Source organism: Sturnira hondurensis, unplaced genomic scaffold, assembly GCF_014824575.4.
Source record: "Sturnira hondurensis isolate 20B ecotype Veracruz unplaced genomic scaffold, ASM1482457v3 Scaffold0025370, whole genome shotgun sequence".
In the NCBI taxonomy this organism is placed as follows: domain Eukaryota; kingdom Metazoa; phylum Chordata; class Mammalia; order Chiroptera; family Phyllostomidae; genus Sturnira; species Sturnira hondurensis.
Window position 1 is genome coordinate 14,707,942 of NW_028098001.1, and position 13,619 is coordinate 14,721,560.

The 13,619-nt window shown below is 36.8% G+C and overlaps 1 pseudogene; it reads left to right on the forward strand.

Moving 5' to 3' along the window:
- Positions 1–743: 743 nt before the first annotated feature.
- LOC118982312 (G2/mitotic-specific cyclin-B2-like) lies at positions 744–3,380 on the forward strand (annotated as a pseudogene).
- The last annotated feature ends 10,239 nt before the right edge of the window (positions 3,381–13,619 follow it).

Sequence of the window (13,619 nt, forward strand, 5' to 3'; positions counted from 1 at the left end):
ACCTCTAATGTAAAGACCAATATTCAATTATTTTAAAATTAGGGAAGATATTTCTTTGAGGGTACTGCCCATCTGTCTGTGCCTTATTGATACAAGTATAAGTGCAGAATGTCGTACACTAAAATTGTAACAATTTTCTTTGCCATATTGCCCCAGCTTTCATCTATTCATTTTTTCTGGCTGTTAATAACTCTGGCAAAAACATTTTCTCATCCATAAGAATAAGGGGAAGCCAGTTCCCACACCCTTCTTCCTCAGTCCCACCAATATTTCTCAGAATTGAGGAGTGTACTAGGCTTAGAATATTTGTCATGAAATAATGTATATTGTTACTGTATTTCTGGCTTTATTTTATTTTTTGAGTACTTCGTTGTGCCCCTCCATGAGAGCTAGTTCCCAGGGCTAGCTCTAGGAGGCGTGGGCTGCCCTGGCCTCCAAAGTCCATAGAGTGGACAGTAATCCAGAAATTGGTGGGGCTTACTTTTGACTTAGACTCTCTTTGGCTGCTGCGTCTGTAGCCTATGGCATTCTGCTTCTCACGAGTTCTCTAACTCACCAAGTTTGCTTAGTTGAGATTTGTTGATTTGAAAACAACAGGGAATAAATAATATCTCCAGTGGTGTGAGGTTGGAATGCAGACCTAACGCTGCTGCAAAAGCCTGTGCCCTCCCTTGCCAGTCAGTGTCCCTCCCGGGACATAGCTGGCACTCTTGCCTGCCCTGGTCTCTCATGGCACTGCGCTGATGCCCATGGTGTACGTTGGTCTGGAAAATTTTGACACAGGAGTTAATTTGAAAGTGAAGAGTCATGTGACACTCTGGTGGTCCGGTTTGGAAAAAATTGGAAATAGAGTAGAACCAGAACCACTCGAGTATCAATAGCTTCAGAACACCAAAGTACCTGTACAAACCACCAAAACAAACAACTGGAACTTACCAGTTCTGTGAAACCAGTTCAGATAAAAATGTTGGCTCCAAAGGGTTTTTTTCCCACACCTGAGGGTTTCTCCATGAAGGATGAGAATCTCTGCCAAGTTTCTCTGATGCCTCACTTTGCAAAATCGAGAATATTTTGATGAAGATTGGAGGACCCCTCAGCTCTGCAGCAACTACATGAAGGATATCCATCAATATCTATGGCATCCTGAAGTTCTGCCATTCATAAATCCACATTTTTTTCTTTCTTTTTTTAAACCCTCACCATATGTTTATTGATTTTAGAGAATGGGGTGAGAGGGAGATACACAGACACACAGACACACAGATTGATTGGTTGCCTCCCGTAGGTGTTCAACTGGGGTAGAACCCACAACCTAGATATATGCCCTTAGCAGGGGCAGAGCCGGGAACCTTTTTGGTATATAGGATGATGCTTCAACCAACTCAGCCACATGGCCGGGGCATAAATCCACAATTTGTGGATTACACAACAGGATATAAAAAGATGTATATGTGTCATCCTGATGTGAGTCTAGTCCAAGTTTAGGCTGCTGCTCTGTACATGTATGTTGCTATTATGGACCAATTTTTACAAGTTCAGCCAGTCTCTCCCAAGAAGCTTCAACTGGTTGGGATTATAGCTCTGCTCTTGGCTTCCAAGCATGAGGAGATGTTTTCCCCAAATATCGAAGCCTTCATATCACAGACAATAATGTACACTAGTACATTATTGTTCCCAAGTCCAAGAAATGGGAACTCTCATTTTGAAAGAAATGAAATGTGAGTTGGGTTGACCTTTGCCACTACCGTTTTTAAGGTGGGCATCAAAAGCCAGGGAGGGTGAGGTTGGAGAGCAGCGCACTTTAGCCAAATATTCGATGGCACTGACTCTCATTGACTAGGACATAGTGACACATTATCTCCCTTCTAAGGTGGCAGTGCTACTTCCTCTCTGTCCCAGAAGTTTCTAGGCCAGGGAAATGGAACTTGAAGTAGCAATAGCACACTGGATGCACAGAGAATGAAGGATTAGAAGGCATGCAGCACATGGCCAAACATGCAGTGAAGGTAAAGGGAAACTTAATAAAATTCATTACCATCAAGCATAATATACAACCCTGGCTAGGAGGCTCAGGGTTGGAGGACAGTATTTTCCCATTACCTTTAATTCCCCTTATACTCTCCTCCCCTAGCAATCACCACACTGGTGTCCATGAGCCCTTTTTCCTTTTTTTCTCAATTCGTCCACCTCCTAACCTCCCCCCTCACCAGCTGTCATCCTGTTCTCCATCTATGAATCTGTCCCCATTTTCCTTGTTAGTTCAGTTTGTTCATTAGATTCCACATATGGGTGAAATCATATGGTATTTGTCTTTCACTGACTGGCTTATTTCACTTAGCATAATGCCCTCCTGGTTTATCTATACTATTGCAAAAGGTAATTGTCTTATCTTTTTTATAGCTGAGTAGTATTCCATTGTGTAAATATCTCATAGTTGTTTTATCCACTCAGCTACTGATGGACACTTGGACTGCTTCCATATCTTGGTGACTGTAAAGAATGCTGCAGTGAACACAGGGGTGCTTATGTTCTTTTAAATTAATGTTTTGGGTTCCTTCAGATACATTTCCAGAAGTGGAATCAGTAGGTCAAAAGGCAGATCCATTTTTCATTTATTGAGGTAACTCCGTACTGCCTTCTACAGTGGCTGCACCAGTCTGTATTCCCAGCAACAGCACAAAGCGTTCCACTTTCTCCACATCCTCGCTAGCACTTTCTAAATGAAGAGTGAGAAAAAAAAATAAAGCTATTGATTTAAAAAAACAACAGCAACCAAATTCTTAACTCGAACTGGGTTAAATGATAGGGATGAATATATACATTTGCAAAAATAGCAAAAATAATGTTCATATCCTAACCTGAGTGGATTTCAAAATTGTATGATTTAGCAGCTGAACAATGTCTTTAGGGACACCAGATTCTTTCCATTTCTCCATTTTCCTCTTCCAAGTGTTGGTTTCAGCCAGATTTTATGGTTAAGTAAGTCTTGTCAGAAATAATCAGGGCTACCTAGTTTCTCACTTAAGACCACTGAAGGACAAGCTGACTTTCTACAATTTACATTTTTTTCTCACTTCAGCACACACTTGTAACGAATGTATCTCTCAGATATACACAACCTATGCTGTAATTTTTTAAATCTCAACCTCTGCTGGGTGAAAAATGAGGAAGAGCTTCTCCTAATGCCTTCAGAAACCTCTTCTTATGTCTGGTTTCTTATGAGATTCTTTGATTTAATTTTCACAATGATTGTATTAAATAGATGCTGTTCTTACTGCCATTTTGCAGATGAGGGCACTGAGGGGCAGGTTAAATGCCCTGTTGCAGATCACCCAGCCAGTAGTGAAACAGGGACAGTTTCATCACCACAACCATGGTAAATGCAGATGAGTTCTTGCATATAGACCTGAACTAAAGAAATATGTTTTCTCTGAAAGTTTATGTCATAAAATTAGGTACAATAGTTGTATCATTGCTTAGCTACATTATAGATGAAGTAAGGGTTTTGGGTATCCATTTTTGGATTCCAAGATTTCTTTCTAAAACTTATTTCTATGGAAAAGCTCATCTTTTTCCAAAAAGATTAACTTTAAAATATTTTTTAGTTTTTAAAATAAAAATTTAGAATACACAACTCAATCAAAAGTTAAGAGAGCCTGCTTCATAGTTAGGTGCTGACCAAAGATACCATAGAATAAAGTATGACATCAGAGGTTTAAAATCAAAGATTAAGTTTTTAAATATTCAAATTTTCTTAAAAACAACTAAAGTACTTGAACTTCAAGAAATTTTTTGGACTGTTGCTGGTCACCTTTTGATAAGTGATTATTTGATGACAAAAATAGTGGGGAAAGTTTATCAACTTTCTTTAATTTATAATGTACCTTGGTAGTTGTGAAATAAATATTAGGCTTAGCATGCAGCGGCTCCTGCCCAGAGTGCTACACAGCAACCTGAAACTTATGTGACTTTCGTATCCTTGTAAATGCTTTGCTTGACCAGAGAAGTAGCTGGGTCCTCCCTCTACATCCTAAAGGGACTGGTTCCAGGACCCCCACAGATACCCAAACCCATGAGTGCTCAAGTCCCTCATATAACATGGTATAATATTTTATGTAGCCTATTTTTATGTAGGCTATAGCAGGGTATGTCTACACATCCCTTCATTCAAGTAAATTCATTGTAGTGCTTAATATGTGGCAAACTTAAACAATGGTTTTGGAGAGAACTTCCTGGGAATTTTTAAAAATATATATTTGATTCATGGTTGGTTGAATCCATACATGTGAAACCCATGAATTTGCAACCTGTAGATATGGAAGGCCTATTGTATATCTAGTTAGCCAGTTCCCATACGTCAAGTGCACTCTGGTCTGTATATTTCCCTGTTCATTCTCACTCCGAACAAGGTCAACTATGTGACCCCAGCCAATCAGATATTTTCTATTCATTTTTTCACTGTGCCTTCATTTGAGACTGTTCTTAAAGTAGGCTGTCCACCTCAAGAAGTGTTGAATAAAGTTTGTTTGTATCATTTAAGTTGTCTTAATTTTTATAACAGTAGGAATAATAAGTAGGCTTGAAGAGAGTAAATGGAATAAATACCAAATGAAAGCAAAACCAACAAAGCAACTGATTGGGAAAAAAGAAGTATTGTGGGAGTACATTTAAAAACAAGTTATGAACGAAAAAGTACCACAGTTATGCAATCTAAAAGACTGATTCAAGCAATGAATTAAATGATGACTTTAATGTGGAAAATTATTTTACACAGATGTACTCTCCACCATGGAGCTTGATGGCATATATATAGCATGAAGTAGAAATTGGCACAAAATGATATGGTAGCATTAAAATATGTGTGAAGTTTTCCCAGCAATTAATTCATGAAGAAAGGGATAAATTTCAGAAGTTTCTTGAAGGGAAGAGTAAATTTAGCCAAGTGAGATGAAAGAAAAATGATTGAAGTTTGTTCCTGATTTGTTTGCTTGAAGGCAGTAACAATGATGGGTAGGAAATGTGAGAAGAGGAACCGAATAAAAACTTTTTTTCCCATTTATGGACAGTTAGAAATACAATCTATTTCCTATGACAGCTGAAAGTAAAAAGTCAAATCTGTAACGGTAGAATTAATGTAGGCCATGTACAATTATATTAAAGCAAATCAAATGAAAGAAAAATAAAAGCTTCCATTTAAAAGATTCAGTTCCATCCATGCTGTCACAAAGGGTAGGAGCTCCAGAGCTGGAGAGCATTATGCTAAGTAAAATAGGCCAGGTGAATAACAAACACCATATAATCTCACCTTTAACAGGAACCTAATCAACAAAATGAACAAGCAAGCAAAATACAACCAGAGACATTGAAATTAAAAACAATTTGACGGTAACCAGAGGGGAGATGGGAAGAGATATGGGAAGAAAAGGGGGAAGGGTTTTCAGGAACAAATACAAAGGACACAAGGACAAAACCAAGGGTGGATCAGGAGAGGGAGGTGGGGATGGCTGGGTTTGTGCGGGCAGTGGTAGGGGATAAATGCAAACAACTGTACTTGAACAACAATAAAATGAAAAAAAAAGATTCAATTTAAAATTTTCACTTTAGATGAGCTGACACAAAATGAGCACCCAGATCAGAGAATGAAAAGAAGATATGACAAAAAAAACCCACCCAGAAATTAAACAAAAGAAGACAAAAGTCATAGGAAAGAGCTTTAAAACTGTGTCACAATGGAAGTCGGAGTATTTTAAATCAGAATATTTGAGATGACTACTTGTTAAATTTGTTACTAAAGACTTTTTGATAACAACACAGCACCTAGGGGAAGTAACGTATTTTGAAGTATGTATCAATGTAATGGTTGCCACTAAAAAAACAGTAACTTCTTTCTTGTTTGATAAAGTTTTTCTTTGAAAAGAAAGACATTATACTTGTTTGATTTCCAGTACAATAGACTCTTTTAAAAATGTTTATGTCACTCAGATTATGGAGGTTATCAAGGTTTTTTACAAAAGATATTTTTAACTTATAGATTCTAGTTTATATTGAATCTTGTCAATTGAAGTAAAATTCTCAAACATCAGATAAATATTCTCTCATTTACAGTTGGAAGCAAACTACTAAATTGCTTTAAAAATATTTTAGGAGGGACTGGAAAGTTTGTTCTGTGGTGTTTTATGAACTTAGCTTTTTATGGATTTGATATGCTATATTTGTTGAATATTTCAATACTTCCACGTTATTAACAGCAGCCCAGAGTGTAATATCCCCTCAGTACTGCTTCAGTGATTTGCTTTCACATGAAGATTTTATGAACTTTAGAGTAAAACTGATGTTTTTGGCACTTTCTTCTAATGTAAGAATTTGGGGAAAAAAGATCAGAAAAAACAATTTAGAATGTAGTATTACAGTAGATAAAATTTGCCAGAACAGGCATTCCTAAATGTTCAAATTATGTTAGTCAATTACTCATTTATAATAGTAATAACAATAACTTTAAAAATGAATCTGTATTTTTACATATTTTTATTTGCTCCCTATAAATCATTATTTTACTTGTTTTCCATGTAGAAAATGTAAGCCAGGTGTTGAAAGACAAATAGCATATGATCTCACCTTTAACGGGAAGCTAAACAACAAAACAAACAAGCAAGCAAAATATAACCAAAGACACTGAAATAGAGAACAGGGGGGCAGTAACCACAGGGGAGAGGGGAGGGAATTTCAGGGGAAAAGGGGGAGGGATTTACAGGAACTAGTATAAAGGACACATGGACAACAACTAAGGGGGGTGGAAATGAGAGGGATGTGGGGACCACTGGGGGGGGCTGGGATGGGAATAAAAGACAGAAAACTATACCTGAACAATAATTAAATTTTAAAAAAGAAAAGTAAAAAAAAAAAGAAAATGTAAATGTGAAGTGATGCGTCCATGGCCACTCATTCATTTTCAAATCGAACAACTTATGACTTTATAAAATAATTACTCAGGAATTATAATTAAAAACACTCCTCAATAAATATGAAATTCCATAGCATGATTGTGCACTTATGTCCATAGTTCTTTCTGCATGAATGACTTAGTGAATAGCATTTTCTGTCTGAGTGAAGTGTGACAATATCTCCTCAGTTAATGCCTGTGGATTCCAGAATATGCAGTTTTACTATTGTGAAGTGGGATTGGGAAAGTATCTTAGCCCTTTGTACAGAAATTCTTCATTAATTAGAGCTAATGGTTAATACAGACTCTTGTAAAACTTTAGAACATAAACATTTGTTTTGCTTCTCAAAATAAGACATTTTTTATATTTTCCTTTTACTATTTAATGTTAATATGCTTGTTGTTCAACATATTATTATTACTGATGCAGTAATTCTACATGTTAAGAAAATTCAAATATGTGTGTACTGAAATATCTTTGTATGCTCATCACAGCATGTTTAATAATATTTTTTAAAAACCCTAAATGTGTTACAATAGGGTGGTTAAATAGATTGTGAAAATCCCAAACTATGAAATATTATTGCACCATGAAATGAGTTAAAAATCTTTTTAAGACATGTAAAAATTCTTAGAATGCAATGTAAGTGAAAACTAGGGCTTCAAAGTGAATGTACATGACCCAAACCATGGTAAAAATTATGCACATAGATAAAATACTAGAGATACACTCCTTGTTAGTAATAGTTCATTTTAACTGGTAAGAATTTTGAATGATCATAATTTTTATCTTTGTGCTTATCTGGATTTTCAAATTGCATCTAATGGACATGTATTTAATTTATAATTAGAAACACATATTACATTATGAAAATGACTATCGCTGTTGACCTAAGCTTTTAAAAAGTAAATCAGATTTTTTTGTTTGAATACATTTTCAGGGCCAGTCAGTTCTGTGACTGTACATAATTTCAGTTCCTCCTCAATGTGGAAGATGAGAGGCAATATCAAAGAAAGCCATGATTATTGCTATTTTCTTTTTTTTAAATCTTCAGCTATATTTATTTTTAGTGGCAGGTTAGTCATGACAAATATTGCCAGATATGATCAGGAACAATTCTATTTTTTAAATATTTTATTTATTTTTAAAGAGAGGGGAAGGGAAGGAGAAAGAGAGGGAAAGAAGCACCAGTGTGTGGTTGTCTCTTATGCACCCCACACTGGGGACCTGGCCTGCAACTCAGGCATGTGGCCTGACTAGGAATCAAACCAGCAATGATTTGGTTCACAGGCCCACACTCAATCTACTGAGCTACACCAGCCGGGGCTAATTATTGCTATTTTCTATTAAGATCATTTTATACTCTAATGCTTCTTGAGCAAATGCAAAACACATAGGTCTTCATAAGTCTGTGAAACATGACATGACTGATGAACAACAAAAAGTAAAATGTGTTTAGTATCTACAGAATACAGAATTCATGTTCTCCCTCTCATCAGTTACATAGTTTACTTTCCAATATAAGTTTTGTTTCAAGGACGTACAATAAATTTTTCTTTTTTAATTAATATAAAATATAAAAGATTTTGAAGTTTTTAAAAGGAAGTCAATATCTAGAAAATATGGTATGTAATTATATAACAAGAACATGAGGAAAACTTATATTCCTCCCTGCAAAGAGAAATTTATGTTAAAGTGGATGCACTTTAACTGTGAATGTCAATTTGATGTTCTTCCATTGCCGTATACTGTAGTTCCTCAACACTGCCTGACATACTACCACAGACTCAGTGGCTTAAAAACAACACTAGTTTATTCTTTCACAGTTTTGGAGGCTGGAAATTTGAAATCCGATTGTCAGTAGGGTCACATTCCTTCTTAATGCTCTAGAAAAGAATCCTTTCTTACCTATCCCTGGTGTCTGGTGGTGGCCTGCAACCCTTGGAGTTCCTTGCCTTACACCTTCATTACTCCAATTTTTGCCTCTTTTTAAAAAAAATTATTTATTTATTTTTCTTTAGAGGGGAAGGGAAGGAGAGAGGAAGAGAAACATCAATGTATGGTTGCTTCTCGTGCATCCCCTGCTGGGAACTGGCCTGCAACCCAGGCATGTGCCCTGACTGGAAATCGAACCGCGATCCTCTGGTTCGCAGGCAGATCATCTGGTTTGCAGGCCCGCACTCAATCCACTGAGCTACACCAGCCAGGGCCTCAATTTTTGCCTCTTTTTTCACCTGGGTGTTTTCCCTCTGAGTCTGTCTGTGTCTAAAATTCTCCCTTCTAATGTATTCACTCTGATTCAGTGTGTGCTCCTCTTAACTTGGTTACCCCTATTTCCCAATAAGGTCACATTCGTAGGTATCAGGGATTATAACTTCAAAATACATATTTCTGTTGACATAAATCAAATCGTAATATATGCTCTCTCCATTCTGTGCTTCTTTCCTTCCCTTTCCCCTCCCTTCCTTCCATAAAGGAGACACTTTCTTCTCTTATTGTCCTGGAAGCTTCAATTTCCCAGATATATTTATATTCTGTTACCTACTTCTCTCAGTCTTCTTGCTGGAGCCTCCTTTCTGTTAAGCCTTTAAAATTTGCCAGGCTGGAGCTTGTTCCTGTGCCTCCTCTCTTTAGAATCCTCATGTTTTCTATAAGTGAGCTTATTCATTTTCAGGCTCCAAGTACCATATACACAACCTTGTATTTTGAAATTCCTTGGGACCAGATATCAGGGGATCATAATTGTACTATGTACTATTATTCACTCATTCCCTGGATGATGCTATTTATTTCAGGTTTTTGATCATTATATTTACCAGAAAAAAATTTACACTTATCTGTCTTCTATTATCTGAATTCCAATCCCCCTTTTCTTATGCCTAACAAGCATTTGGTGTCTCACAGGCATCTCAAAATAAAGCTGTTAAAAATTCATAGTAAAGACCTCTTCCCCCCATTCTTAAGGGGTTTCCCATCTAGGGAATGTTCTTAACCTCCACTCAGTTGCTGGTGGTAAAAATGATCTCAGTGAGTTTGGACACTAATCCTATTTGCCTTGGTGTGCTTTTAAAACTTTGTGGAGAAGAAGAAACCTCCAAGGAGTCTAAAAACAGGGGCCAGAGGGTTAGGAGGGTGGAGAATAATAGGAGCAGACAGAAGAATGTCTTAAGAAGAGAGATATCTCCCATTTAAATGGAGTAACATTCCTTCCAATGAAAAACAGAAAATTTCCTTTAAATAGAGCAAGTTGAAATCAGTGGTGACTTTAGAAGGTGAGCTTTTAGTGAAGATGCGATAGAATGTGGGTTGAGGTATTAACAGATGGCAAGGAATTGAAGAAGAATAGCGTCCAGTTTTTGGAGATGTTTGGCTTGAAGACAAGGGGAAAGAGAGAGGGTGGTAGCTTGATAAGAGATATGAGGAGTGGAAATAAGTTTGTTGTTTATTTGTTTCTATTGCCTTTAATTTGGGGAAGAAAAAGCATAATTCAGTGTCGATTAAAAAAAGGATTCAGGAAAGCCAACAGAGATTGGTATAAAGGAGGCAGAATACTTGATGGAATAACAATCAAGAATGTAGATTGGGATAGAATCCAAGAACATGTGATAGATTAGATTTTCACCTCTGAGATTAAAATAAAAAATTCCCCCAAAAGTTTAGAGAAAGGAGGGCTGGGAACATATGAAGACATATATCTATTTTTTAATATTAAAAAAATAAATTAAATAAAGCCTTTGAAAAAAGAATAAAACTCCTCCCCCTGAAAAAATCACAGGTTCAGATACATTTCTGGATTAAGCGATGGTATGTCTTCCATTTTTGTTGGGAGTTGGGAGGGAAGATCAGCCACTGACAGTGACTAGTGAGGGCTGGTGCATGATTTTGTGGGGAATGAGGAAGATGGGGAATGAGGAATTATTTCTTTAGAGATTGGAAGAAGGAGCTAATTAGAAAAGTGTGGAAGACTCTCTGGTAGTCTTGGGGGTCAAATTGCAACTGGTAATCATGACTTCAGAGTAATGTCAATATGCACGTTTATATAGTTTACTGCTCTGGTAAAAATGGCTTTATATGCTGTGTAAATGTTTTAAGAAAGTTAGAGAGGTGGTTACCACCTAGGGAAGCCAGCCGGATGCTGCCAAAGGAACATTACGCAGTGGCGTGAATCTAGCTGGATCCACGACAGAATGGAGGCTAGATTGCTGCTTGGAAGGATCAGAATTTTGATCTGCCAGCCTCTGAAGGGCCATACATATTTTAGGAACAAACTTATGTTACTCACAGATACAATGTGTAAGACATATCACAATTTATTATTCATACGAATCACTAGAATTGATGTGCTCACACTGTCATGACTTCTACTTTTTCCTTGATGCCTGGAATCTTATATTATAATCAAATAGTGGCTTGATGAAATTCGAGCAAAAGAGATTAGACAAATGGGTCATATATTGGACGACATAGAATATATAATAACCTTGACGATAGGTGTGCTTTAGCTCTAAGGACAGAGATGCCGGATGCACTGGGCCGGGACACCCCATCTTTGGGCAGCCATGACTTTGGCAGGGCCGGTGCCTGCTCTCTACCTCACCTCTTTTTCACCTTTCCTAGCTTGTTCATCCTCCTTCCAAATGATACAGTTTTTTTTTTTTATAAGAGTTACTTTGGCTCAGGACCCACTATATAACACTAAATAACTTTGCATATCTCTGCTTTATTCCATTATGGGCAGATTCCTAATTAATTCCCAAAAGGTAATCTTATTTTTTCTCTTTTCCATAATCTCTAAATATAAATTACCAAGTCAGATCATTCTTATCTATATTTTATCAAAATTAGTTTATGATTCAGATAGTTTATTAGTACAATTGGGATATATCATAATTTTTCAGTTTTTCCCTGATTTTATAACAAGTTACTTTTAACTTGTGACCAATTAACAAGAAGATAGGTAATAATTATAACCTTAAAATTTGTAAGTGATACAAGATGATTAAGATAAATTGTTTTCCTTAATATTTATCAGCCACATGTAGATAAAAATTATAGATAACTTACTGTTAATTAGCTCAGTTTATACAGGGTAAACATATTGCACTCTTAACTGTACATGTAAAACATCGTGTTCTGTTAATTAGCCTGGTTCACACAGAGTGAGCTCACAGTGCTTTTAACCATAGCAGTAACAGTTTAGAAACAAAGTGTGACATATAACATTCTGCCTTTTGACTTTCTCATACTGCAGAACTAAAATGCCGAGTAAAGAAATCTGGAATCCTGTTTTCCCAGTTTCTCAAACTAGTTCTACCTAAATGATTTTCAAAAATTCACTTTAAGAAATTTAGTGGCCATAGGAACATATCAGAAGAGAAATCACTATCCTTATCAGATATAACACACGTATTTCTGAGTCTTTTGCAGAAGCCTAATAGATATTTTTATTTCTTTTAGTTGCATAATTTTTCTTTGTGTCTTAAATCTATCCATATTTTTTAGGCTCTAATTATTTCTTTCCTGGATAAATTATAAAAGACTGTTAAGCAGAAATAATCTTTTAAATTTCTGTTCTGGAGGCAACCAAGAGACCTAATCTATGATCTATAAGGCCTTTGCTACAAGCCAGGCCAGAACAAGTCCAGGCTGGCCACCCATTTCCACCAGTGATCTCAATGTCAAATACTTGCATTCTGCTACTTTAAGGACAACAATAAAATAATAAAAGTCATAAGTGTAATAATGATGCTACTTTTCACTGAGTAGCCATGAAGCAGGAACCTTCTTTGCACTGTTGCATTTAATTCTATTTCATTGTTCAAGCAAACCTTCCTGAGATTCATTTGCAGGACAGGCCCTGCCCTGGCCAAAGGCCTATTAGTGTGGCTCCCAAACACTTCTGGGAAAACTCCCATCATTCTAACCACTAACCTAGGAAATTTTGAATCTACTTAGACAAGGCTCTGTTAGCCTGGGGTGAGCAATAGTAAATGATGAGAAGTTCATTCAAACCTAGCTAATATCATGCATTAAATAATTCAGGTCAAAAATGTTTCCGGCAAGTTTTCAAATAAGGCTATTTGTAGGGTAACCTCAGTCTTATTTTTTTTAAATAATTTTTTATTTAATTCTTGTTCAGGTACAGCTGTCTTATATTCCCAACCCTGCCCGCCTCCCGCCCATTTCCGCCCCCCACCCTTAGTTATTGTTCATGTGTCCTTTATACTTGTTCATGTGAGTCCATCCCCTTTTTCCCTATGATTCTCTCCCCTCTCCCCTCTGGACCCTGTCAGCCTGTTCTGTATTTGAGTGTCATTGGTCATATTTTGCTTGCTTGTTTGTTTTGTTTAAATTCCTATTCACGGTGATATCATATGGTATTTGTCTTTCACCGCCTGGCTTATTTCGCTCAGCATAATGCTTTCCAGTTCCATTCATGATGTTGCAAAGGGTAGGAGTTCCTTCTTCCTTTCTGCAGCATAGAATTCCATTGTGTAAATGTACCATAGTTTTGTGATCCAGTCATTGACCAATGGGCATCTAGGTTGCTTCCAACTCTTGGCTATCGTGAATTGTGCTGCTATGAACATCGGGGTGCATAGGTTCTTTTGGATTGGTGTTTCAGGGATTTATGCAAGACCCATCTATAAGAAAACCTGTAGGCCTCTGGAAGTTCTG